Consider the following 26331-nt stretch of genomic DNA (forward strand, 5'->3'; position numbering starts at 1 on the left):
TTAGAGTTTGACAGTTTCAGATCTTTTTTTTAAGTTTTTTTTTTTTACTTTTTATTTTTGAAAGACAGAGAGAGAGAGAGAGACAGAATGAGCAGGGGAAGGACAGAGAGAGAGGGGACAGAGAATCCCAAGCAGGCTCCAAATTGCCAGCTCAGAGCCTAATGTTGGGCTCAAGCTCACAAACTGTGAGATCATAACCTGAGCTGAAACCAAGAATTGGATGCTTAACTGACTGAGCCACCCAGGCATCCCGACAGTTTCAGATCTTATGTTCAGTTTTGTGTGGGGTTTAAGAGTCCAACTTCCTTCTTTCACATGTAAATATCTAATTTTCCCCAACACCATTTATTGAAGGGACCATCCTTTCCCCAGTGTGTATCCTTGGAGCCTTTGTCTAAGATTAGTAGACTACACATGCAAGGGCATATTTCTGGGCTCTCTACTCTGTTTCACTGACTGATATGTCTGGGTTTTTTGCTGGTATCATATTATTTTGATCACCATAACTTTGTCATAGAATTTGAAATCAAAAGGTGTGATGCCTCCAGCTTCTCGCTCAAGATTACACTAGCTATTCAGTGTTTTTTTATGATTCCATGTGAATTCCAATATTGTGTTTTCTATTTCTGCAAAAAAAAAAATGTCACTAGAATTTTGATAGAGATTGCACTGAATCTGTCAATTGCTTTGGATAGAATGGACATTTCAACGATGTTGTTTTCTAGTCCATGAACATGGGATATCTTTCCATTTATTTATGTCTTTTTCAATTTCTTTCATCAGTGTTCTATGGTTTTCGCTCTACTGATCTTTCACCTCCTCAGCTACCTTTATTCCTGAGTATTTTATTCTTTTTGATGCTATTGTAAATAGAATTGTTCCCGTTAACAAATTCTTGTAGGTATAGCTGTGTTTTCTTTAAGTTTATTTATTTATTTATTTTGAGAGTAAAAGCAAGGCAGAGAGGGAAAGAGAGAGAATGCTAAGCAGACTCCATGCTGAGCCTGGAGCCTGATGTGGGGCTCTGTCTCACAAATTTGTGAGATCATGACCTGAGCCGAAATCAAGAGCCGATGCTTAGCCGTTGAGACACCCAGGCACCCCAGGTATAGTTATTTTAAAGCCCTTTGTATTTTAACCTTTATACTAGAGTTAAAAGTAATATATATACCACCATTAAATTATTAGAGTATTCTGAATTTGACTATATATTTACCTTTACCAGGTGAGTTTTATACTTTCATTTATTCATTCAGCTGCAACCCGAGGGGAAATGTGGTTCTACTCTGAGGAGCCCCCTTTCATCGGGCCTCCCTGAGAGGGTCAGTGGGCATGATCCTGGGTCCCAAGGTACTTTTAGTTCTGGGGGTGCTAGGCTATGGCAGAAGCCTGAATGTGTCTGCAGAAAACCAGTATCCACGCAATTCCAGAAGAGATGCTAAGCGCGTGGACAGGACCTTAAATCACCTAACATGAGTGCTGTTCATAACTGGTGCTCAGAGCTGTTGATTGGCTACACGAGAGCTAGCCAGTCAGCAGGCATTTATTCAAATTTGCTGGGTGTATAGAGTTGGGCCACCTGCCTCCTGACCTAGGGGGAGCTCTCTTTCCTGGTATTGATAGCCTCTTTCTTGTTCTCTCACCGGTGGGCTCAGCTCCACCTCAGGCTTTAGGCCCATTTGGACCTGCCCTGGGACCGGGGGACTTAAATAGTTCTAGACCATCCATCTGGGGCTTTACCTTAAGTCAGCCAGCCTCTGGATCTAACCGCATGTTTGCTCTCTGAGTGTGGGCCTTATTCTCACAGGGCCATCCCTGATTGTGGGACTTGAGCCTTCTGCGACAGACCTGAGTCCCTGTCTCCGCCACCCACCCCCAGCCAGTCATCACCCCTCCTTGGCCTTTGTATTTGGCCCTCAGCTCCCTGGACTATCCACCCACCCACACGGGACTTTGAATGTCATGTGAGAACACTGCTACTCCCTCATGGGCCCCCCTCAAGGCTGATGCCTGCCTTTGGGACCCTCTGCTCTCCTTTTCAAATCTGACCTTCCAGTTACAGGGCCACCCCCAGCCAGACTCTGCCCGAGGCTGTTGGTCCCCAAGTCTGCCCTTCTAACTCTATTCCGAGGCCCACGTGCAGCCAAGTTCTTGTCCCCGTGGCCTTGTGAGGTTTGTGGTCCAGACCAAAGTAAGACAGTCATGACATGGGGTGGGCCCCACATTTCCCCAGGGACACATTTCCTCCTGCGCTACTGCACTTGGCTGCAGTTTGGGAGGAATGAGATAGGAGGGGAGACACAGAGAGGTGTCGGGCCTCTGTGGTCAGAAGCTCCGGAGCTGGTGTAGCCGCCCGCCTAGGATTTCCCCCGCTGCTTTGGTGGGCAGCCCTGACTGATGTCAGCAGCCCTGCCTCGCACACACGTGCCTGGCTCTGTTGGGTTCCCCAGAAGCAGAGCCCGAGTTAAGGATTAGGTGCCACGATTTCCTGAGACGGGGGAAGCAGAATGTGGCTTCAGAGAAAGTTGGTTCTCGGCCCGATCCACAGGGAAGGTCTGGAGCATAAACTGCATCCCAGTGTTGACCCCCTACCCGAGGCAAGGGAGCCCCCATTTTAGTTTATCCTAGACTGTAGGCTGCTCAGCTTCCAAGCTAATGATTCCCATCAGCTGAGGGGTGTTCTCTGGAGAAGGGCCAAGGTCCACAGCCCACATAGTGTGGGTGCAGAGCCTGGCAAAGGGGATCTGGGTGGAGTGCTCTAAGAGAACTGACTGTAGCATCTTTCTCTGTCTGAGCCTTCCAAGCTGGGGGCCCTCTTGGCCCAACAGCAAGTACAACCTGGAATGTGGGGATGGGGGTTAGCTCTCCTGGCCCGTGAGGGATGAGGGCCACCAGAAAAATGCCCGTCTCCTGTCCCTGGAACAGACCAACCTGGGTAGCATTCTGTGCAATCCCCGGAGATTCTGGCAGAATTGAGCCCCTGCTGCGCTTTCCCTCTCCTCCCTCCTATCTCTTGGAATCATCTCCCAAACGCACACCTTTGATCAGGGGGATCCAGATCAGAACACACTGGGGCGGGGGCAGAAGTCCGGGCCGTATCCTGAGGGTAATGGAGACTTGTGGAAAGATTTTGTGCTGGGTCAGGGTGATTGGACTGGGTTTTTACTTTAGGACTGTTCCCACCGTGGGAAGGAAGTGAGAAGTGGACAATGTCACAGTGGTCCCGGGAGAGGGGTTTGGCTGGTGAGTGTTGGGGGAAGAAAAGGAAAGGGGTCACCAAGAAGGAGAGAGAGATGGGACTCGCGCTAGATGGAGGGAACAGAACGAGTCTGCGGCCCAAAGGCCTGGCAGTGCGGAGCCCAGGGCCTGGGGCAGTAGGGGGCCTCAGACAGGAGCTGGTTTGGGGGCAACAGGCAGTCAGTCTGCCCAGTGTCCTCCTTCTCTAAAGGAGCAATGATTCCATGAAATGTCCAGAAGAGGCAAGTTTATAGAGACAGAAGGTAGATTAGTAGCTTCTTAGGACGGGTGGGGGATGGGGGTCTCAGAAGGATCGGGCGTTGGGTGTTGGTGGTGGCTAAAGGGGCCACTAAATGTTTTGAAATTAACTGTGGAGATGGCCGTACGACTCCACGCGTATGCTGAAAACCATTGAGTTTTACACTTTAAGTGGGCGAAGTATACCGTATGTGAATTCTATCACAACAGAGCTGTTGTTTCAAAACAACAACAACAACAACAACCAATGCAAAGCTGTGCAAGGGACGTGGGATCAGCTGTGGGAGGGAAGTCTGCTGACTAATGGAAGGTGGGAGGGACCTCAAAAGTCCTGTTACTCACTGACCTTATTTACCAGCGGAACGCTGGGCCCGTCTTGCCCACGGGACAGGGTGAGTCAGGGGCTTGAACCCATGTCTCCAGACCCCCCGGCCCCGCGTTCCCCCCACCCCATTACCGCCATCCACCCTGCCCGCAGCTGCCCCTTCCCCCCCCCGGCCCCTCCATCCGGCAACCTTGCCTCCCTTTTGACCGGCAGCCTGCTGAGAGGTAGGTGACAAATGGGGTGAATGACCTTCCTGCATTCTGCTCCCCCCGCCACCCCCCGCCTGGCTGGTGAGTCTGACTGGCCCCTCTTCCCCCAGGGGTCTTCGTGCTGCCAAGGAAGCGGCCTGGGAGGACCTGCTTTGGGTGGAGGGACGAGATGTTTGGTTCTCTGGACAAGAAGGGTCGGGAAATTGAGTCTGACACCTGGCAAGGCCCACTGCCCGGGCAGCACACTGGGGAGGCTGGCCGGCACCCCGGCAAGGCTCTTCCAGGCCAGGCCCTCGCCGGGGGTCCTGGCAGAGGCCAGCAGTGGGTGCGCCGGGGGACTGCGGCCGGCGGCGGGGTGGGGCAGGACGCCCGTGGGTAATGGAAAAGCTTGAGGCCTGGTCATGGCGGGCCTGCAGTATTCGCGTGTCGATGATGGCCACAGAGGAGGGATTTGCGGGCGCTCGCCAAAGATGCTGGAAAACCCAGGGGCCGCCCCAGAGCGCATGCTCGGACCGCACCTGGAGCCTTCTTGTCCCAGTGTCATCCTCAGCAGACCCTCTGCTGGGCTTGGCCTCCTTCCCTTGATAGCCCGGGAGCCCAGGGCCGTTCCACATGCACTCAGTAATGCCTTTGCTATCACGCGTGACTGCGGCCTGGGCCCTGCTTCCTTTCTGGAACGGAAGGGGCTGTCCCCAGGTTACCTCCCAACTGTCTGCCCCCCGCCCCCCCCCCAGACACTGAGCCTCTTCCTGGATTGGGAACCCCCACCTCATCAGCTGCCTGAGTCACGCCTGGGAGGCAACTGGGTCCCCTTACTGCCCCTTATCCTACCTGGAGCCAAATGTTCATCAGTGACACCGGTGAGAGGGGCTCCTGAGACTGCAGTGAAATCTGTGGCTGCACGAGCAGCCATGTTCAGGGTCGGGGCCTGGGTCAAGCAAGAGCTGCTCTCAGCAGTTCTCCTCCAGCTGTTATTCTGTTACTGTTGCCTCCAACATCACTCGCCACAGCAGTGTCACCGTCACCACTGACATCTCCTCCATCCTATCTTTTCCTCCTCCCTCACCTCTACCTTCACCTCCGAACGTACCTCCACCCTCACCTCTACCAAGTTCATCATCCCCCACCCAGCTCTCAGGTCGGACCCCTGACGTCATTAGCCATTTCTTTTTTTTGGGGGGGGGGGAGGTGGGCACAGTGCAAGCAGGGAAGGGGCAGAGAGAGAGAGACAGGGGGAGAGAGAGAATCTTAAGCAGACTCCACGGTCGGCGCAGAGCCTGACCCGGGGCTTGATCCCACAAACATGAGATCGTGACCTGGGCCGAAATCAAGAGGCGGATGCTCAACTGACTGAGCCACCCGGGTGCCCCACATTAGACGTTTCTTTCTTTTTTTTTTTTTTTTTTTTTAACGTTTATTCATTTTTGAGATGGAGAGAGACAGAACATGAACGGGGGAGGGTCAGAGAGAGTGGGAGACACAGAATCCGGAACAGGCTCCAGGCTCTGAGCTGTCAGCACAGAGCCCGACGCGGGGCTCGAACTCACGGACCGCGAGGTCGTGACCTGAGCCGAAGTCGGCCGCTTAACCGACTGAGCCACCCAGGCGCCCCTAGACGTTTCTTAACAAACAGGCATGTCTCTGGTTGAAGAGGTGATCCGAGATGCGGGGTGTGGCCAGAACCGCGTGTCCCGGCTGCCTCTGGGCTCATGCGTTTGTAAACTGGGACTCTTGCCTTGCGCGGTGATGGTGGCCTGGTGGTGGGGAGGTCGGGGCCGACTGGCTCGGTGCCCACGCAGCCAACACCTAAGACTCTGTGGGCAGATCATGGTCGGAGCCACCTGATGCACGTGCTCTGGAGCCAAGGAGATTTGTCCTCACATATGACTCAAGGAAATGGGAGGTCCCGAGGTAGGGGAAGAGCCTGAAGTGGGGGTCAGCGCTCTGGCTGTGCCATGGGCTCAGCGTGGCTTCCGTAAGTCACTGATTCCCTCTCCCACAGGTCAAATGACAAGAGCGACCCTCCCTTTCCCCGCGGAGAGCTCGACAGGGTGCACAGTATGTGCACAGCCTCTGCTCCTTTAAGGCAGCGCGGCCCAGCGGGGCGCCCTGTCTGCTGTCCCGGGTGCATTTCCGGCTCCCTCTCTCACCGGCTCTGAGCCCTTGGGGAAGCCACTCACTGCTTCTGCCAAACCTCCATCGCCTCACCTATGAACAGGGAATAAACAACAGACTCTACCTCCCAGGACCGCAATGAGGACTCACTGAGAACATCCACGGACAGCACTTACTTCGAATTCTTACCTGTGCACGAGGCACAGGGGGGCAGTGTCGCCCCCCTCCATTACAGAGGGGGACGCAGAGCTGGTGGGGGTAGAATCAGCGGGGAGAACTGCTTGGGGTCACGTGCCCAGGCTGCGAGGGGTACATGGGGACACCGAGGCCCACTTCCTGCCCTGAAGCGCATGGCCTGAGCCAAAGAGGGGAGAAGATTGGGCCCCTGGCCATCAGGCTGGGCTGAGAGGGAATGTACAGGCCCAAACCTGGCTGTGGGACTCAGTAAAAAGTACTTGGGCTGCTTTGGGGCAAGGATCCCGGGACTGGGCGAGTGCTGGGGCCCCAGGAGGGCTCGGAACACCAGAGAAGAGGAAGAGGGCATCCCAATTATGGGAATCTGAGCAAGCAGTGTTGGAGACCGAAGGGGAGTGGCCTGTGTGGGGTCAAAGAAGCTGGATGCCCGGCCACTGGGTACAAAGGACAACTGAAGCCAGAGAAAGGCCAGGTAAGGGTGGAACCACAGCCAGAACTGGGCTCCCCTCCCTCCTGCCACCTCGGGCTGGTGATGTCTTTCTGACCCTCAGCAAAACCTTCTAATGTCATGAAGACTGGTGGTCAAGGGGTGGTCAAGGGGAGTCTGGACATTCCCCCCCCTCCTGTGCTCTTTGTGCTGGTCCCAGAGGCCCGGGACCCCTGTCCAGAGGAGGCCTCTAGGAGGCAATAATCAAGACAGTGACGACAACATTAGGATCTCTGGCAGGAGATCTAGACCCTTCCTCCTGTGCCGCAGTCACGCTCAGGGGTCTCTGCCTGCTTTGTCTTCGTCTACAGCTGCCCTTCTTCAGTGAGTCCCCACCAGAGACCAGGCACGATGCCAAGTTCATCTCTTCATCTCAGAGTGGAGAGACGGGCTCAGAGAAGTTCAGTCAGTTGCCCAAGGTACTGAGCCAGAGCAGGGCTGGGGCTAGATGCCAAGCCTGTCTGATGCCCCCTCGTGAGACACACACGAAAGCCCCCCGTCTCCATCCACTTGACTGGGCCCGTGGGGAAAAGTGATGAGCTGGATGGTGGTCCGGGGAGGAGTAGAAAGCCAGCTGCCTGCGGGCCAGGGCTCCCTGCCACCCACAGTCCAGCCTGCTCCCTGCCAGGGCCTGCTGCCTGTTGCTCCGTGGGCGGCTGGAACGCCCAAGCTCCTGGGGCCACCACCCTCTTTCCCCATGGCCCTGGCACAGATTCTCACACCAGTAGGCCTCAGTGCCCGTCCAAAGCAGGCCCAGGCCCTGCAGCCCGCCATGACAGCCGCGGGGTCTGAGTAGGTGCCTGGGTTCTGCCTGTGGGCACACAGCCTCACTGAACGGGAGGCATCAGGCCTCCGAGCCCGCCTCTGGCCAAGCCTGTCATCTGAGTTTAGCTCCAGGCTGCCTGGGTGAAGGATTCCCTCACTGCCCACCACCCACCTGGAGGAAAGCTATCTGAGGTGAGGGGGGGAGCTGGGGCCCAGGTACAAGGAGGAAAGTTGAGGCCTACGCACCCAACCACCTTCCCCTCCAGCACGCTCCCTCTTCCTCTGGGTGTCTTCTCTCAGCGAGCCAACCTGCCGGCCCCTCCCTCCCCGCCAATGCCCTGGCAGCCCTGTAATGGCGGCCACATGGCCGTTGTGCCAGCACGAACCTCCCCGTCCCTTACTGGAACCCTTCACCATCCTCTGTCCCCAGGCCCACCCTGCCTGTCCAGCCTCATCGACCATCACTGTGGGCTTACAATAGTGACAAGCTGGGGGTGTCGCCCTGAGCCTTACATCTTCCCTGGCTCCTTGTTGACTGCAGAGAAAGTTCCAGCTCCTTAGTCAGCCGTCAAGGCCCCTGGCTTCCATGCGCCCTGGGTCCCAGTCTCCCTGTGTGAAACATGTGTGGCCCCTGGAAAGTCTGGGCTGTCTGGCAATATCTCCTCAGCCCTAGGCCTGGAAAATCCTTCCCCAAAGATTTGGCTGAATGCCCCCCCCCACCCCATGAAGCATGCTGCTGACTCCCCTCTCTGGCCTGAGGGGTGGACTGCTCCCCCCCGGCTGCCCCTCCCTCCCGGTGACCCCATATGGCTTGTTGACTATTATGCTCAGGGGCACTGATTTGGGTTCTAGGCTGTCCTCACGAAAATCAGGAATCAGGGGTGCCTGGGTGGCTCAGTCGGTTAAGCGTCCGACTTCGGCTCAGCTCACGATCTCACGGTTGATGGGTTCGAGCCCCACATCAGGCTCTGTGTTGACAGCTCAGAGCCTGGAGCCTGCTTCGGATTCTGTGCCTCCCTCGCTCTCGGCCCCTCCCCCACTTGCTCGTGCTCTCTCTCTTTCTCAAAAATAAATAAACATAATTTTTTTTTTTTTTTAGTCAGGAATCAACCCTGTTTCCTTCTCTCTGTGGTCCCAGTGGCCTGTGTGGGATCTGGCCCGGAGAGGAGACACAAGGAATACATTCCTTCATTCATTCCTGCATTTGGTACTGTTGGGGTGTTCTTTGAAGACTGGACTATGTATTCAAGCAGGACGGCCGTGTGCAGCCACAGGGTCTGGGGCCAGTTGATGGGACCCAAGAGAGGCACAAGTTATCGGTGTCTGATAGGGGAGACCCGACCCCCTCCAAGGAGGTTTTGAGGCAGCCTGGTACGTGGGAGGGCTTGGATTTGAATTTAAGCTCTCCCACCCCCTGGCTGTGCATTTGGGGCAAACCACTCACCCTATCTGAGCCTACAAGGGCATTTCCCCCCGGGGTGCTGCTAAAGCGCATGGTGGGCGCTTGGCAGATAGTGACTCTCCACCCCTGCGTTCTCTAGGGAGCTTCTGGTTCAAGGTGGGCCACTGGGGACCTATACTCCAAGAACTAAGGACTTGGGACCCCTCTGCCCACAGAAGTCGGCCTGATGTGGCCGGGTGGGCCTGTGAGGGCAGCAGAGTGGTCCTAGATGTCTCTGCCCTGGGACAAGGGGCTGCCTGGGTTAGGGGAATAGGGGTGCCCGCCTCCCTTCCTACCCACAGGCCACCCGGTGCCCCTGCCCCCTGCGCTCCTCGGCAGGCCGTCGGGGCCAGTATTGGATGTGCCCAGCTTTGGCCCTACAGCCGCTAGCAGGGCCAACGCTGTCATCGGGCCTGGCCCTGTGTCTGGCGTCTGGCGTCGCCTGGGCCCGGGCTGCCTGAAGGTGGATGCAGGCTTGTACCCGGTGCTGACAGGCCCTCCCCGGAACTGAAGGTGTCCTGGGGGCAGGCCCACACCCAGTGACCTTCCCAGTTGAATGCAGACTTGTCAGAGAAGGGCCACATCCTCCCACAGGTCACAGCTCTCAGGGCAGGGTGACAGCTCCCTGCTCTGATTAGGGCTTCTCAGAGGAGGCCCCGGGCCCCCCTCAGACTAGACTTTTGAGCCAAGGCTGTGCCTTCCCCCCTCAAACCCTTTGCAGAGTATGACTGTGTCTCCCCTTTTAGACTAACTTACTTCTCAGGGCAGGTCCAAGTCTCTTCCTTCATATCAGCTTCCTGGGGCAGGGCCATAACTCCTGCTCAGACTAGGGAAGGGGGTGAGTTGCCAGAACATTCCAGGAGCACCTGGTGGCGGGTGGAACATGGCGAAATTCAAGGCCCTGCAAAAGGTCGCCTGGGTGGGTGTCCAGTGGTAGAGGACAGAAGGTAATGGGTGACGAGTGACAGGCCAGGTGGGCCCTCTGGCACCCTAAGAATGGGCTTTTGTCCTGAAGACTGTGCGGAGCCAATGAGGGGAACAAAGTCGTTCTCGCAGAACCTCCTGGCCGCCACGTCAGCCACGGGGAACGGAAGGCCGAGCTGCCCGGGGGTAGGGGGCAGACGGGAGGGAACAGGAAGGGCCACCTGGGGAGGAGGAATTGATGGGCCCGGTAGTGGAGAAGGGTGAGCGGGTCAGGCCCAGCACCCTGGCTTCTGGCTGGGACAGGAGGGGTGAGGTCCACAGCAGGGGAGCAGTGCAGTGGGCCTTTGGGGCCCGAGCCTACAAGGAGCCTGGGGGCCGTGCAGGTGGATGTTTCCAGAATGCAGCCCCCGGAGGGGGTTTTCAGCAGGTGGAGCGGGTGCATGAGGTTGCCTGGGGGCGAGGGAGAGACTCCAAGGAGGGGTTCCGGGGGGGTGCACAAAGAGGAGGCAGGGTAGAGGCCGGGAAGACAAAGCCCTCACTGCTCTGTCTCCGCTTCCTCTTCTAGAAAAGGGGAGGGTCCCATGCTTCGGGGCCATGTCCCTGGCTGGGGGTGCCCAGAGCAGCTGAGGCTTTGCAGGCTGGGGGAGAGGAGCGGGGTGGAGGGGGGACTCCCCGCCCCCGCCCTCCAGCCCTTCAACCCAACACTGAGCCCTCACACTCCTTTGGAATTTTCCAGGTGGAAATTCACCTCAAAGTCCCTCTCTGGCTCCACATACTCAACGCATCCTGTCTCTGGTCCCAGCACCCCTGACCCCCAGCGGTTTCTAGGGGCTCCAGGGCTGAGTCCCCCTGGAGCGCCGGGCCCTCCTCCCAGGGGGAGGCCGCCAAGGAGGGAGAGAGGCCCTCTGGTGACCCCCGTGCACCTCTCCCCGCTCTCCACCAGTTCCAGACACATTGCGATTTATCTGTTGTTTATTGTGCGGAGGCCAGGCTTCCCAGCCAAATCGGAGCTGGACCGGCCAGCCGCGGCCCGAGACGGCTGTCCCGGCCAAGCCCGGAGCAGCCCCCCGCCCACCGTCCGTCCCCTCGGCCGCCCCCGAGCCAAGCGGGCCCTGAGCTCTGGCGGGCTGGACACTCTTTATGGAGCCCCAGGGCCCGTCTCCCCCATCGTCTGCCCGTGTTTACAGCCTTGCTCGTGTTTGCCTCATGATCTTATTCCGGGTGACGCCCCAGTCTGGACGGGGTTTGCATGCCATCCTGCTGAGGCCTCGCTCGTCGCCCGGGCCCTGGGCCCCTGGGCCCCCGGGCTTCTCATCCATCATTTCATTGAGCCTCACCCGCCCGGAGCAGTGGTGGGAGAGCTTATCACCCACGGGCGTGAGCGAGGGCTCGGCCGGTGGGTGCCGGGTGGGAACCCTCTCTTTCTGCCACATGCTGGGGGGCGGGGGGCAGGGCGTGCCCTGGGTGCTCACAGATGCGCACGCGTGTGTGTGTTGGGGTTTGCGTTCATGGATGTGCATGTGTGTGTGCATGTGCGTGGGGGGGGGGTGGGGAGGCTTGCACGTGAGGGTGTGAGCACACACACACACACACACCACCCAGAGCCTGCCATCTGTAGCTCTGTCTCTGATAGAGACAGCCCGCAGACCTCCAGGCCAGGCTTCCAGGATGGCTCTCTCCTTTACAGGTGTGTGTGACCTTGGCCTCATTCGCCTCTCACTTTCCTTTGGATAGAAGGGGGGCTGTATCGATTCCAGCCTCACAGCACGCCTTTGGGCATCTAGAAGGGCTGCGCTCAGCCCTCACTGCAGACCCGGGGCCTGTCTCTCTGTGCGTCCCTCTGTCCCTCCCCTCCCTGAGCTACAGTTGTTGACCTCTGAGGCTCTGCCCGGAAAAATGCACCTGTAAGCATACAGGTAAAATTTAGCAAGTCCTCTGATGTCCCTCCACGAATCTTCTGGTGAAAGACCTCCTGTGGGGCTGGACAGGAAAATCCTCAGAGGCCTAGAGTTTTTCACAGCAAAATACGATGGTGATGGCAGTCACCTTGATGTCCCTAGAGACAATTAAGGGACCCAAAGCTGCTACTCAGGCCTGTCTCTTCCTTTTTTTTTTTTTTTGTGAAGTTTATTTATTTTGAGAGAGAGAGAATGAGAGTGGGGGAGAGGCAGAGAGAGAGAGAGAGAGAGAGAGAGAGAGACGGAGAGAGAGAATCCCAAGCAGGCTCCGGTGCCCCATCAGCATAGAGCCCGACACGGGGCTTGAACCCACGGACTGCAAGATCATGACCTAAGCCGAAATCAAGAGTCAGACGCGTAACCCACTGAGCCCCCAGGCACCCCTCGGCCCCTCTCTTCTCTCCACCCAGAAGCAAAATACTGGGGCAGTTCTCAGACACCCTGGTATGACAGTATGACAGGTTACCTGAGGTCACACCTTCACCCTAGATTGTTTGATGACCAAAGTTGGTGCCTCCACCTCGGGAAATTCGGGAGCTGGAGTACTCATGCAGCTGAGCGGCCCTGGGCTGAGGTTTCCCCACCAGGCCCCCAATAGGCTGTAGATCCCCAGGCCAGGCAGGGGGGGTGGAGGGGAGGACACCACCGGTGGCAGAGCCGGGTGGTGTGCAAGGTGGCGGGGGCTTTGTTGATCTTGCTCGTCCTTTATGATGCGCTGACAGCCCGCCCTAACACTTCCCAAACACACTCCCTTCCATCAGGACTGGAGTTCCAGAAGCAAACAGTGGCAATCAGACGACTGCTGCCTGAGACTCCAGACGGCAGGCCCGGAGGGTTTGTAAGCTCCTCGAAGACACCAGGTCCCCGGCCACCTGCCTAGGATTCCTGCCCCCAGAGCTGCGGCCTCTGAGCCCCTGGGGCCCCTGCAGCTTCCCCCGGCACTGGGCCCAGGGCTCTGGAGACTGGGGACCAGCCCGGGGCCCTCTGGGGCTGGCCGAGGTGCTGGTGGGTGGGGTGGTTGTGACTGAGGCAGGGTGGCTCAGGGATGCCCTGGGGAGGGAGAAGGGTCAGCCCAAGGCCGTGCAGCTCCCAAAGAGGCAGCCACCTCCCAGGCTCTCTGACTCTGGTCAACCCATCTCCACTAACCTGGGTGGACAGGGGCTCCCGTCAGGACCCGCAGAGGCTGAGGTGACCAGGCCCAGACAATCTCTGTTCCTCCCACGTCTCAAGGCTGCCTTGGAACCCGAGAAGCCTCCACCTGTTCCACACCAGCCAAGGGCATCTGAGAAACGGATGCATCATCTTTCCTGGACCGTGCTGGAAGGTAAGAAGCTGCCCACAAGGCAGCTGATCCCCGAGAGACAGGCTGGAGGGAGGGATGGTTCCGAACAGCCAAGCTCCTCGGTCCTCCCTATGGCAAAGTCTCGCACTCAGGAGAAGCCCGAGGGTGCACACACGCGTACGCGTGCACGTTCGAAGCCTCACGGACGGTCCAGAGTCTAGAGCAAGAATGAGATGTGCTCCATGACCCCAAGGCAGGCCATGCAGCTACATGGGAGCCCACAATCCCAGCCAAGGACGGGCTTGCAGCCCCCCCTCCCCATACACACGCAGAGGCCAATATCTCTCTCTGATTGTCTGCCTTTCGGAGAACAGAGGACTGAGTGGGGACTGGGAGGCCTTGGGAGAGCCCACAAAAGCGCCGATAAATGCATTTATGTTCCTCCAAATGACACTGTAACAAAGCACACAAAAGGAAGAGGCAGAGTTTCGCGCATATTAAATCATGGTCATGGGACCTGTGCAATTAATTCTCATTTATCATCTGCCCTGTGCGCTAGAAACTTCCGCGTCTCGGGCCAGCGCCCACCCCAACCCCCACAACTCCGTGTCCACCAGACGCTCATAAATCTGTTTTGCTTGTTCCACACGAGCTGCCTGGGAAAAGGCCCCATTTGCTGCGTCTGCTCCTCTGTCCAAACTTTCAACGCCTTCGACATTTTATGGTTTCGCGTTATTGACTTGGCCTCCCGGGTCCCCTGTGGTAGGCGGCTGTTTGAGAGAGCAAGCGAGAGGCTCGGGGTGACCTCAGGTTCACCCCCTTGCCTGGCCGGAGCTGGCAGGACCGTGCAAAAGCCTTGAAGTTGCCTGGGGCCCGGAGCTCCTGAATCACAGATCCTCCCCAGGGTTTCCCCCCTGTGCCCCGACTCAGGCCCCGAAACCCACCCCGAACTGAGGTCCTGGGCCCGTTCTTCCTCAACCTCCACAACCTGCGTTGCCCAAACCTCCGCTTTTGCAGCCCTCTCCAGCCCCAGCTCCTCCTTTTCCCAAAGGCCTCCTCCCCGCCCCCAAGGGAGCACACATGAGGTCAGTGTGCCTAGGAGCAAAATGCCCAGGTGGAGGGGACGGTGTGCAGGCATAATGCCTGGGGCGTTCACGCCACAACAGACCAGGCCTCCTTCGTGCCACTGAGGACACAGATAAAGACGAGACTGATTTTCAATTTCTTTTTTAGTTTATTTAGAGAGAGAGAGAGAGCACAAGCAGGGTGGTGGGGGAAGGCAGAGAGAGGAGAGAGAGAGAATCCCAAGGAGGCTCTGCACCGAGAGCATGGAGCCCGACACGGGGCTCGATCCCACGAACCCTGAGATCATGACCTGAGCTGAAGTCGAATTGAATGCTTAGCCGACTGTGCCACCCAAACGCCCCAAGGCCGGGTTGACTTTCAGCCAGTGTGTCCTGGAGAGGTTGTTAAATACTTTGACTCATGTCTTGAATGAGGGAAACCTGTCCTTGCCCTGAAGGAGCTGGATGAGAGACAAACAAGCAGATAACTAGATAATTATGATTCCAGCGACCAGCAGTGTATCAGCACAATTTGGGGGCTCAGAGGCATCACTTGAACCCTGTCCAAGGCTCCTGGGGGAGGAGGCAATGTCTAAATTAATCTGGGAAGGACCCACAAGAAACGCCAGAGGTTTATGGTGATAGGGAAGATGGAGTTGTGGGGGGAGTGTGCATCCAGGCAGAAAGAACAGCATGTGCCAAACCCAGGGTCGAGGGAGGAACATTCGATGTCTGAGAAGTAGCTTTTGGTGGTCACGGAACAAGGAGATAAAGACTGGAGAGGTCAGCTAAGGCCAGCTGTGAGCCGAGGCACCTACACAGCTGCAGCTGGTTGGTTTGCCTTGTGGGAGACCATTTAAGCAGGGGAGTGACATGGTAAGATTTGAATGTTGGCCAAACCACCCTACAGTGTGGATTAGAGGAGGAGTAAGACCGGTAGAAGTCCCCTACCTCACACCATACACAAAAATAAATTCAAAATGGATCACAGACCTGTCATTGCTAAACTATGGAACTCTGGAAGAAAACCTAGGGGGAAAAAGTCCTAGTTACCACTTGAGTTTGGCAAAGATTTCTGAAATACAATATTAAAAAGCGCAAATAATAAAAGAAAAAATCAATAAACTAGAAGTTGTTAAAATACAAAACTTTAGCTCCTCAAAGACACTGTTGAGAAAATGATGAAGGAAAGGCACAGACTGGAATTCTTGTAAAATAGAGCCAACAGAGGGCTTGTATCTGGAATATATGAAGAGATTTTACAACTCAGTATGAAGACAAACAACCCAGTTTAAAAATTGGAACTCTCATTCATGGCTGGTGGGAGTATAAACATGAAACAACTTTGGGAAATAGTGCGGCAGTTCCTTAACAAGCTAAACATACTCCCACCACAGGACCCAGCCATTCTACTCCCAGGTACTTCCCAAGAGAAATGAAAGCATCTATACACACACACACACACACACACACACACACACACACATGATATATGAATATTCATAGCAGCTTTAATTGTAAGAGTCCCAAACTGAAAATAATCCAAATGTCCATTAATGGGTAAATGGATAAACAAATAGAGGTATAATCATATTCCTCTGATGGAATGAAAGGAATGAACTACTGATACCTGCTACAATATGGATATATCTCAAAATAATCATTCTGAATGAAAGAAGCCAGACCAAAAAAAAAAAAAAAGTATATAAAATTCTAGAAAATTCAAGCAAATCTATAGCGAGTTGTCTGGGGACTTGGTGGGAGGTTAGCAGTGGGAGATTACTATGGGACAGGAGGAAACTGTTGGGCGTGATGAATGTGTTCGTTATCTTAAATGTGATGCTGATCCCATCAGATCGTACACCCACATCCATGGGTGTATATAAGTCAACACATAACAAACTGTGCCTGTTAATGTACATGCTGTTAATATATGTCCATCGAACCTTAATAAAGCTGTAAAAAATAAATGTACAAATTACACCAAGTGACCAGGGAGGCAAGGGCGATGTTCAGGACCATGTCAGGGAGATTAAATACATGATTGTTGATTCACTCACTCACTCCCATTCCCACTCATCTTTTACTAAACTGTAAGTCCTATAAAGGCAGGAAGTCTGCTCTGCTCACCCCCATGCCCCTAACATTCAGCTTGTAGTAGGCACAAGGGTGGAAAAAGGTGAATTGTCTTGGGAGGAATTTAGAAATACTTGGCTAGCCATGAGGATGTCTGAAGTGAGGGAAGTTGAGGAACGAAAAATAACCCCTGTGTTTCTAACTCAAGTAAATGCTGCTGGGGTGTGAGTTTGGAAAGGAGAGGAAGGTGAGCTCAGACTTGAGCTGAGTTTGCAGTGTGGCATTATGTGGAGACAGACATGTTGGAGTGAAGGATTTGGGCATCACTAGCGGATCTCAATACTTCTTAATGGTTCAGAATGAAGACTGGAAAGATTTGAAAGATACCAAATCTTGGGCCCCACCTCTAGACCAATAAAATCTCTGAGGATTCTACCTGGCACTGGGATTTCCCCATAGTTCAGAGGGGATTCTAATGTGCAGCCAGAGTGGATAACCCTCACCGTGGAGGGTGATTTAAGTCGTGGGAGGAGATGAGTGCCCCAGATGAGGATGTGGGAAGTGAGACAGAAGAGGACCTGGGACCGAGTCTCAAGGAGCCCTGACTTTAGGGATGGAAAAGGGAGAGTAGCAAGAGATGGGAGTAGCTGAAGAGATAGGAAGAAAATCAAGAGTGCAAGTCACAGAACAGGGAAAAGGGATCCATTGACTGGAAGGTGGAAACTGCTGTCAAAGGCTGTGGCCATGTGGGGCAAAAGGCAAGATGAATTGGATTAATCAACAAAAGGTCATTGGTGAACCAGGAGGGAGCTGTTTTATGGGTGTGACAGAGCCAACCTTGGGAAGGGATTGCAGAAGAAAGTGGGAGATGAGGGGTGGAAATGGTAAACTGTTGAAATATCTTTGTTTTGAAGTAGAGAGTTGGAAGGAGAGAATGGAGTTAAGGGAGGGTCAGAGGGGATTAGGCAGCGGGGAGACCTGACCATGTTTAATTGCTGATAAAAAGGAATCAAATGGAACCAAATAGAGTCTAGAAACAGACCCTGCCTGTATGGTCACTAGACTTATGACAAAGGGACAAATACAATTTATGTAAATTTAGATTAATAAATTTAAGATATACAACATGTTGGGGCACTTGGATGGCTCAGTCGGTTAAGCATCTTACTTCAGCTCTGGTCATGATCTTATGGTTTGTGGATTGAGCCCCGCATTGGGCTCTGCACTGGTAGCACGGGGTCAGTTGAATGATAAAAGAAAGATCTCTTTAATAAATGCTACTGGAACACCTGGATATATGTATGGGGGCAGGGGCAGGAAGAACCTTCATTCCTACCTCACACCACACACACACACAAATTAGTTCCAGATGGATCATAGACCTAAATATGAAGGCAGAAACCATAAAGAAATTATAAGGGAATTTATGATTCTGGAGCAGGCAAATATTTGTTAATAAACATGACATAAAAGTACTGACCATAAAAGAAAAAAATATATATTGGACTTCTTAAAATTTGTAAGCTTCTGTTTATCAAAAATCATCACTAAAGGCAAAATCAATCTATGATGATGCAAAATAGATCAGGGTTGCTGGCTGACTGGGAAAGGCATGAGGGAACTTTCTGGAATGATGGAAATGTTCTGTGTCCTGATGGGGTAGGGGTTACGTTAGTGTATGCATTTTTCCTTTTTTTTTCTTTTTTAGATGTTTTCTTTTTTTATCAAAATATATTTGACATACAACATTGTGTGAATTTAAGATATACAACATGTTGGGGCACCTGGGTGGCTCAGTTAAGCATCTGACTTGATTTTGGCTCAGGTCATGATCTCCTCATTCATGGGATCGAGCCTCTCATCGGGTTCTCGGCTGACAGCACAGGACTTGCTTGTGATTCTCTCTCTCCCTCTCTTTCTGCCCCTCCTCTGCTCACACGCACACTCTCTCTTTCAAAATAAATAAATAAACTTTTAAAAAAAGATATAACATGTTGATTTGACACATTTATGTATTATAATATGATTGCCATCATATTGATAGGTAGCACCTATGTCATATCAATAATGATCATTTCTTTTGTGGTTGGAATAATTAAATATAATTAAATATAGACTTGTTAGCAAGTCTGATGATTATAATATAATATAATTGTCTATATTTGGTATACTATGCATTAAACTTCCAGGGCCTATTACTTGCAAGTTTGTAACACATGCATTTTTCAAAACAAAGATTGAACTGTACCTAAGATCTGTGCATTTAATTGCCTTCAAGTTATAACTTAATAAAAGAAGATAGAAAAGAAGGAAAGTGAAAAGGCAAGCCATAGACCAGAAGACAATATTTGCAATGTATATATATGATAAAGAACTTACATCCAAAATATATAAAGAATTCTCATAAATCAGAAAGGGAAAAAAAAAGACCCTATTTTTTAAATGGGCAAAAAAACTTGAACAGGCATTTCACAAAGCTATTCCAGTGATTCATAAACACATGGGAAGGTGCTCAACATCATTACCCAGCAAGGAAATGAAAATGAAAAACCACAATAAGACGCCCCCCCCCCCACATACATACACATCCAGAATGGCTAAAATGCAAAAAAACAATAATTTCTAGTGTTGGCAGGATGTGGAGAGATTTTATACTTTCAGACACTGCTGAAGGAAGCCTTCTTACAGCAGGGAAGGAGAAGGGCTCAAGGTTGACAAGGAGTCACTGTGCATATGTCACTGCTGCTCTCCTAGGCCTGGGTGTCCTCAGTTTCCCACAAGACACAACTGAGCCATTGTTGTGTTGCCTGAAGCCACACAATCCCCATTTTGCTCATATCCCTCCTGTCCACTCCCTTTCTTTCCATTCCTGCCCCATTGGCCCCTGGCACCTGAGGTCACAACACACTTCCCTGGCCGTCTTTCTCAAAGCCAACAGCATAGGCAGAACAAATCCTGGTTCACAGGGCAGACAGCAGAGGCTCAGTCCCCCTCTGACAGCATGGTGGCGTTCTCTCCTGCAGCCTGGGCTTCCTCTCCACTAGCCCCTCTCCTCTCTCGTGGTTACTACTAGCAAACTCCTCACTGCTTCCCTAGGCTCCTGTCCCACCTCTATCCCTCTGCTATTCACCTGCAGTCTCACCAGCCCCTGCTGGCCCCCTTCGATAGCCCACTGCCTTCAGGCTACAACTTGAGCTGCTGGACTCGGCATTCAAGGCCTCTGTGGCCCACTCCATTTCTTTAGCCTGTTAGATCAGATGTGAGCCTAAGGGACCTTTTGGGCATGCTGAGGCAAGGCTACAGAAGGCCCACACCACTGTCCAGAGAGAGATCTGGCAAGGCTTGGGCACAGTAAGGAGGGAAGGGAAGTTGGCTACAGGGGATGCCCCATCTGGCCCATACACGATGCACATGGCCAGCGGGAGTGGGGTGGTCCAGGCCAGCCACTGGTAGACACAGCTGGCTTCCATGAGGAAGGAGGTGCCAGCATGAGTAGTCCTGAGCCAAGGAAGTGGGAGTTCAGCACAGACTTTTGTCCTGGTAGGGAAACTGAGTCAGAAGCTTGGACCTGTGGACCAGGCTGTGCAGTGGATGAAGGGAAAGGCGAAGCCTGGGCCACTGGGAGAAGTCAGCCAACTTGGTAAGGGGTGGGGGAGGCGTCTCAGGTCTCAGGGCTAAAGGACCTGGTTTTCCAGCTCTGAGACCAGGGTGAGGAAGCTGGTGGGGGTGAATATCATTTGCTAAGCAGCTCCGGGACAACAGGGCCTGTGTTGGGTTCTGTATCAGGGGGGTCTTGGCAGGGGGTGGGGACACCTCCAAAGAGATTAACAGAGTGGCTATAAGGAAGGGAGTGTGTGCAGAAAGGGGTGGGGGCAAGGGAACCAAGAAGGGAGGCTGAGGCCCAACACAGCAAATGTGGGGAGCTGTGATCTGCCCGGTTCAGGCCTGGAGGGGTCCCAGAAAGGAGGGTGTTCGTGGAGTGCGGACCCCCCACCCCGGAAGCCAAGACCCTAGAGGTACAACCACTGGCAAAGCTATGACCAGGCATGAAGAGAGCCTGGGGGTAAATACCCCAACTTCTCTCTCCTCTTGCCCCCCTCCCTGAGCACCTCATATGCATTGCTCAGCATCATCCTTCAAGATGGAGATTTTTTGTCCATTTTATGGAAGAGGAAGATGAAGGTCAGCAGTGAGGGGACCTGCCCACAGCCACTGCACAGTTCGTAAGTGGCCAAGGCACAGACCTTAGGACCTTGACCTTAGTGCTCCGGGCAAGCCTCTGAGATGCTCCTCACAGGGAGGACAGAGAAGGCAGCAGGTGGATTGTCGTCAAAGCTGGCTTCGAGAACTCAGAGCTCGTCACCAAGCCAGGTGTCTCCTTCAGGATGGTGACTTTAGCCCCCTCCCGCCTCTGAGCCGGGGCCCTCAGCCACATCTGGCCCTCCTCTGGTGGCTCCCTTCGAGGCCACGGCTGGACGCCGGCCAGTCACGTGGCCCATGCTGACAGATTGGGTGTCTCCGGTGCGCCCGCAGCTGCCGCTAAGTGGCTTCCTGGCAGGGAGTCAGGGGTCACCTCATCGCTGCTCTGCTCAGACGGCACTGGCCTCTTCGGGGGTGCCTCCCACGTCTGTCTGCTGAAATCGGGTGTGTTTAGCATCAGGTCTGAGAGGCAGCCCTACTTGGCGACTCATGGGGGAGCCCTGAGGCCCTTGGGGGCAGACACAGTGCTGGCTGGGGGGTGGGGGTGGGGCTCTGGGCCCCAGTTCAAGTGAGTTGGCGGGTCTCGCCACCCGTGTTCCCGGCGTGCCACGGGGGCGGGCTGCTCTGTGTCCTGGGTGCCCGTGTCGCATGGTCTCCTGCTGGCTGCTCGCAGTGTCCAGGCCCCTGGCTCTGGGCCTCGGCTCTGGGTAAGTCCTCCGTCTCAGAACTCTTCTTTTTCTCTTTGCCGTGTGTTCCCCTGAGCCCCTTCCCTTCTGGGACCTGGGACCAGGTGAGCCTGTGTCTGAACCACCATCCAAGGCTGTGGTCCCGGTCCCTGAGCTCCCCCTTCACCCCACCCCCCCGGCGGGGCAGGGAATGATCACAGGGGTCAGACCAGTGTGGCCCTGGGGCCAGCAAAGCCGAGTGAGTCTGGGCAAGTCACTTCCCTGCCTGGGGCTCAATCTTCTTTGAAAAATGGTAGAGCCAGCTACGCGCTAATACATGCTTCGGGACCCCTAAGATGCGTGCACAATCACAAGGCTGGTCGGCCCTTCTCTCCCAGCTGTCTTGGGCTGACCCCATCTGGGACTTCAGACAGCGCCGGTGAGGAGGGGGCGCAAGTTAGTCCAGAGTGACAAGTGCTCCTAGTAGCTGTCAGAATGAAGGGCGAGTACAGACAAGGCGGGGAGCAGGAAAGTCTCTTCGGAGTGACATTGGAGCAGGCAGTGAGGCCCAGGATGTCGAGTGCAGAAGGAGGCTGGTGAACAAGAATTCCAGATCGAGGGACCCTCACATGGAGGAGGGAAGGTGTGTCAGGAAATCAGACGTGGCTCTTGATGGTCAGAGCGGAAGGTGCGTGGGGTGGGGGTGGTGGGAAGTCAGCTGGGAAAGTGGGCGCCTGAAGGCCCAGGGTGAGGCCGGTGGGCGGGCCCCGTCTGTGTCAGGCTCCCTGCTCAGGGTGCAACTGGGCACTCTGCTCTGGGGGTCCCCGATCACAGACAGGCCCCGGTTCCCTGCGGTGGAAGCCAGGCCCCGGAGCCAGTGGGCGGGGCCCCGTCCAGCTGACACTGGCTCTTTGTCTACATCTCAGCAGCGGAAGGTGCCTGAGCCCGCGTCCAGCCTGGTTGGAGACCAGGCCGAATCAGCAGTGCCAGCCTCCCATCTGGTCCTGGAGATGCCCCCCAGAGTTCCAGTGAGAGAGGACAGGATGGCCGCGGGACAAGCGGCTGGCACTGGGCGTGGGGAAGTCTGAGGAATAAACAGCTTTCCCACCACTCGCGGGCAGAGGCACAGCGGGTTCCCACAGACGTGGATGGGCCGCCCTGGGCCAAACCTTAGCCGCAACCGAGCCAGGGTGGCGAGCCCCATGCTGTTCCAGATGGCTCGGGGGCTCGGTCAGTTTGCGCACGGGAGTGAGGCGTTCCCCAGATCACCAAGCCTCCAGATTTGAACTAATTCCAGCTCGGTGAGGGCTGGGGGCTGAGGAGGCCAGGGAGGAGGGTGGGGCCCCGGGACAGGGCCCACGGAGGGTCCAGGAGCTCTGAGAGGGGCTTGTGTCCTGAGCCTGGGGATCAGCCGAGGCTTGGCCCGGGCGGAGCTCCCTTGGTGCCTGGCACCGGCCGAGGCTGGGGGTGCCTGGCCTCTTCCAAAGCCCTCCTTGTCGGGCAGCGGGCAGGGCGGGCCGGGGGCTGGGCGCGGCCGCTCATATCTTCCCCGTTACTTCATTCATTTTGCTCCCACTGATCCCTTGTTTATCTCACTGGGAATGCAGCGCAGTGGAAGTTGGGGCCAAGGGAAAGGCCAGAGCCTGGGTGGCCTCCAGGAGAGCCCCAGCCTCACTTGCCTGTCTCCCTTACCTGGGTCCCTGGGCTGAACCCTGCAGGAAGGGGGTCCGTCTCTGAGAACTAACATGGGGCCCAGACGTTCCGGCCCAGGCCGTGTGAGCTCGTGGAGAGCTGACCGCTCTGGGCCCTCCTTGCTTCATTGCAGTGGGAGGTTATTCTAAATGACCTTTGAGAATGAATGCGTATTATCATGAAATGAGCACCCATCCTGTGGCCACCATGTTCTAGCCCCGAGGTCCCTGCTCTCACCCGAGGCTCACACATCTGCATGGATTACCATGAGCACATTTTTTTTTTTTTAACATTTATTCATTTTTGAAGGACAGAGTGTGAGCAGGGGAGGGGCAGAAAGAGAGGGAGACACAGAATCTGAAGCAGGCTCCGGGCTCCGAGCTGTCAGCACAGAGCCTGACGCAGGGCTTGAACCTACGAGCAGTGAGATCATGACCTGAGCCGAAGTCGGATGCTTAACCAACTGAGCCACCCCGGCGCCCCACCAATAGGGCACTTTAGAGAGGAGGTGGGGCACAGGGGCCATTCCCGGGAAGAGGTGGGGCTGGAGAACGAGCTAGAAGAAGACCCTCTGGGCAGGGTGGAGGTAGTCAGAAGTCAGGGCTGCCACGGGCAGGGGTGTGTGAGGCTAGCAGGACCAGTGTCTGAAAATGTCCTTTCAGAACGGGTCAGTGGGAAATGCCGGGCCCCCACCTGGCCCTCCTGTTGCAGGGCCCCCGGCTGAGGGTGGAGGGCAGAGGGTGGAGGGTGGAGGGTGGAGGCTGGGGCATGAGCATCCCCTGGGGGCTTGGGTTAAGTGGGCCCTAATCCCCATCACCAAGCAAACCTGTCTGCCCTGGAAGATCACCCCTCCGGTAGAGGGCGGGCACCACGGCTCTAAGCAGCCTGGTCTGAGCCCTTGTCCTTCGTCAGGGATGTTCAAGGACACCGGACCCTGCCGGGAAGAGGCGGCCAGGCCCCTATCAGATGTGGAAACTGAAGCCCAGAGAAGCTGGTTGAATTGTCCAGGGCACACAGCTGGGAGTGGTGGCAGCGGGACCTGATCACAGCTTGTCTGACCCACGAGCGTGCCCACTATCATCTGGGCTGTGGCTGCCTGGCCCTTCTGGGGTCCCCGCCCTGGGGGTGGCCACCCGACAGGGCATGGATTCAGGCCAGGTACCGGGGCCAGAGCCTCAGTGCCCCCTTGTCTTCTTCCCCCGCAGTGAGTTGGTGTTCCAGTCTGTGAAACGGGATGGGTGGGTCCAACTCAGGGCCGATGTCTGTCCTCCGTCCTGGATCCTTAAGGAGGAGTGAGGTCATATTTGTCTGGGGGCTGGAGCATCTTGGAAGGAGAAAGCTCGGCGAAGACAAGGGCCCATTGTCCCCCCTTCCCTGGCCCCCTGCCAGCTCCTGCTCTAGTCACCAGACAAGGCCAACCCTGCCTGCAGGCCCCAGAGGCCACCGTGTGCCAATAGGGGGTGACTCAGTGCCCCCTCCCTTCCCGTTAACTGGCACTACCACCTACCACCCAAGCGTTGTCGGGGGTCCCCCAGAGGGGAAGGCCGGGAAAGAAGGGAAGGCTTGGGGTCCCAGCCTGGGGATGTCACACTCGGGCCTTTACAGCCGGCTTGAGCGAGGTGCCTCGCCATAATAAATAATTCAAAGAGCAGCCTGTGGGCTTGCTTTTGAGCAGCCTTGGTTTGAAGCTCTTACAAGCATTGGCTCAACGCCTGCTCACAGCACCCCCAAGGGGGGCACTGATGTCATCACCCTCACTGCACAGATGTGGAACGCTCGCCCTCCGCCACCTAGCTCATAACTGGTAGATGTGGCTGGGAGAGGCGGAATTTGGACTGGAGGCTGTGTGGTTCTCGAGAATTCTACAGAGGCTCCAGGATGTGCAGGTGGGGGCTGAACTGGGGGATGAAGAAGGGGCCGGCCCAGAGTTCGTGTAGTAGATGGGGAGTCCCAAGAGAGATGTGGACGCCTGCCCCCCCCCCCACCACCACCAGTGGGCCCGTAGACCAGGCCTCGGTCGTTCTGGGCCGCAGGATGGAGGGCTTTTTGCTACCAGGGACCGGGAAGTCTTGGTGGCCTCTGGCATTGACAAGGCGGGATAAGAGATGCTTGAGCAATTTCAGCGCTTTGAGACACCTCCTGGGGCCACACGTGGGCTGGAGACAGCCTGCTCTCTGGCCTCCCTGCAGCTCTGAGGCCCATGGAGGTCTGTTAGCCGTGAGCCAGGCAAAGGCAAATAGCAGCTCAAGCCTAACGCGTCCGAAAGTAAACTCTCGATTTCCTCCCCAACCTGCTCCTCCTCGTATCTTCCCCGTCTCAGGAAGCGGCACCATCGTCCGCCCAGTTGCTGGGGCCAGAAAACTGGGAGGCACCCTTGGATCCTCCTGGTTCTCGCCACCCACATCGATCCATTGCCAAGACCTGTCAATTCTACCTCCAAAATAAATCCCGAATCCGCCTCCCTCGGTTCCCGCTGCCACCGCTGTGCCCGAGGCACCACCCGCTCTCCCTGGACAGCACCGCTAAGCTGCTCTCCACCCCCTCCGGCCCCCTGCCCCAGCTTCCAACATACATCAGACCCCACCGTTCTCTTGCCTCCTCCCAGAGGCTTCCTACTGCGTTTGGAGCCAAACTGACACCCCTCGATGGCTACGAGGTCCCCCGTGACCTGGCATGACCTCGTGACCTCACCTCCATCTACTCTCCCCTCGCTGTCTCGCTCTCTTTGCATCCGTGCATTGACACTGGCTGCTCGCTCTGTCTAGAAGCCCTTCCCTGCAGTTTTGCACCGAGCGGGTCCCCCCTCCACCGGTCCCTCCCATCCTGGCTGGTACGTACCTTGCATCCTTCGGCACTCCAGACTGGGTCGCCCCAAGTCTGTTCCCTCAGAGCCACTTTGTAGGAATTTTCCTTGATTTATAACTGCGTGTTTACCTTTTTGCCTTTCCAACTAACCAAGGCCCGTGAGAGCCGTGTCTGCCTTGCCAGCCATCATCCCCACCCCGGGATGGCATTCAAATCTCTGTTGGATGCATTACCAGGCGGGGTAATTGCAGTGGCCATTATTTCTTGAGCATTTCCAGCGCTCTCTCGTGTTGAATGCAGTCACCTCACCACCCACCGAGGGAGGCGACATCAACACTCCCCAAGTTTCAGACGTGGAAACCAAGGCTCAGAAGCCAGGGTCAGTCACCCCAGCATCTCGCAACCAGAATACGGCAGAGCCAGGTTCAGAGCCCAGGGCGGGCAGCTCTGAGGTCTGACCTTCTAGCCGCCCTGCCGTCTCGGTCACGAACCGTCCTCGATGCCTTTGCTATAGGCCATCGAGTCCGAGAAGTCAGCGGTTGCAAGGTGTACCTCTGTTTTACGGCCCATTCGGTCAGATAAAGACTCCAAGATCTAAATCAGCATGCGCCATCCCAAATTTCAAAGATGTGA

The 26331-nt window shown here is 55.4% G+C and overlaps 1 long non-coding RNA gene across 3 annotated transcripts in view; it reads left to right on the forward strand.

Moving 5' to 3' along the window:
• The first annotated feature begins 1040 nt into the window (after positions 1–1040).
• Positions 1041–26331, forward strand: part of LOC105261297 — a 33707-nt gene continuing 8416 nt past the window's right edge. Inside the window, exons 1-4 of one of the 3 annotated variants that reach the window (XR_006591156.1) lie at positions 1041–4044; positions 6032–6811; positions 12676–12752; positions 13145–13238. This is a non-coding gene — a long non-coding RNA (uncharacterized LOC105261297). Of the gene's footprint in view, positions 4045–5571; positions 7246–12675; positions 13239–26331 lie in introns of those variants that run through there. The other 2 variants (XR_006591157.1, XR_006591155.1) reach the window with 2 other exon arrangements.

Source organism: Felis catus, chromosome E3, assembly GCF_018350175.1.
Source record: "Felis catus isolate Fca126 chromosome E3, F.catus_Fca126_mat1.0, whole genome shotgun sequence".
Classification (NCBI taxonomy): domain Eukaryota; kingdom Metazoa; phylum Chordata; class Mammalia; order Carnivora; family Felidae; genus Felis; species Felis catus.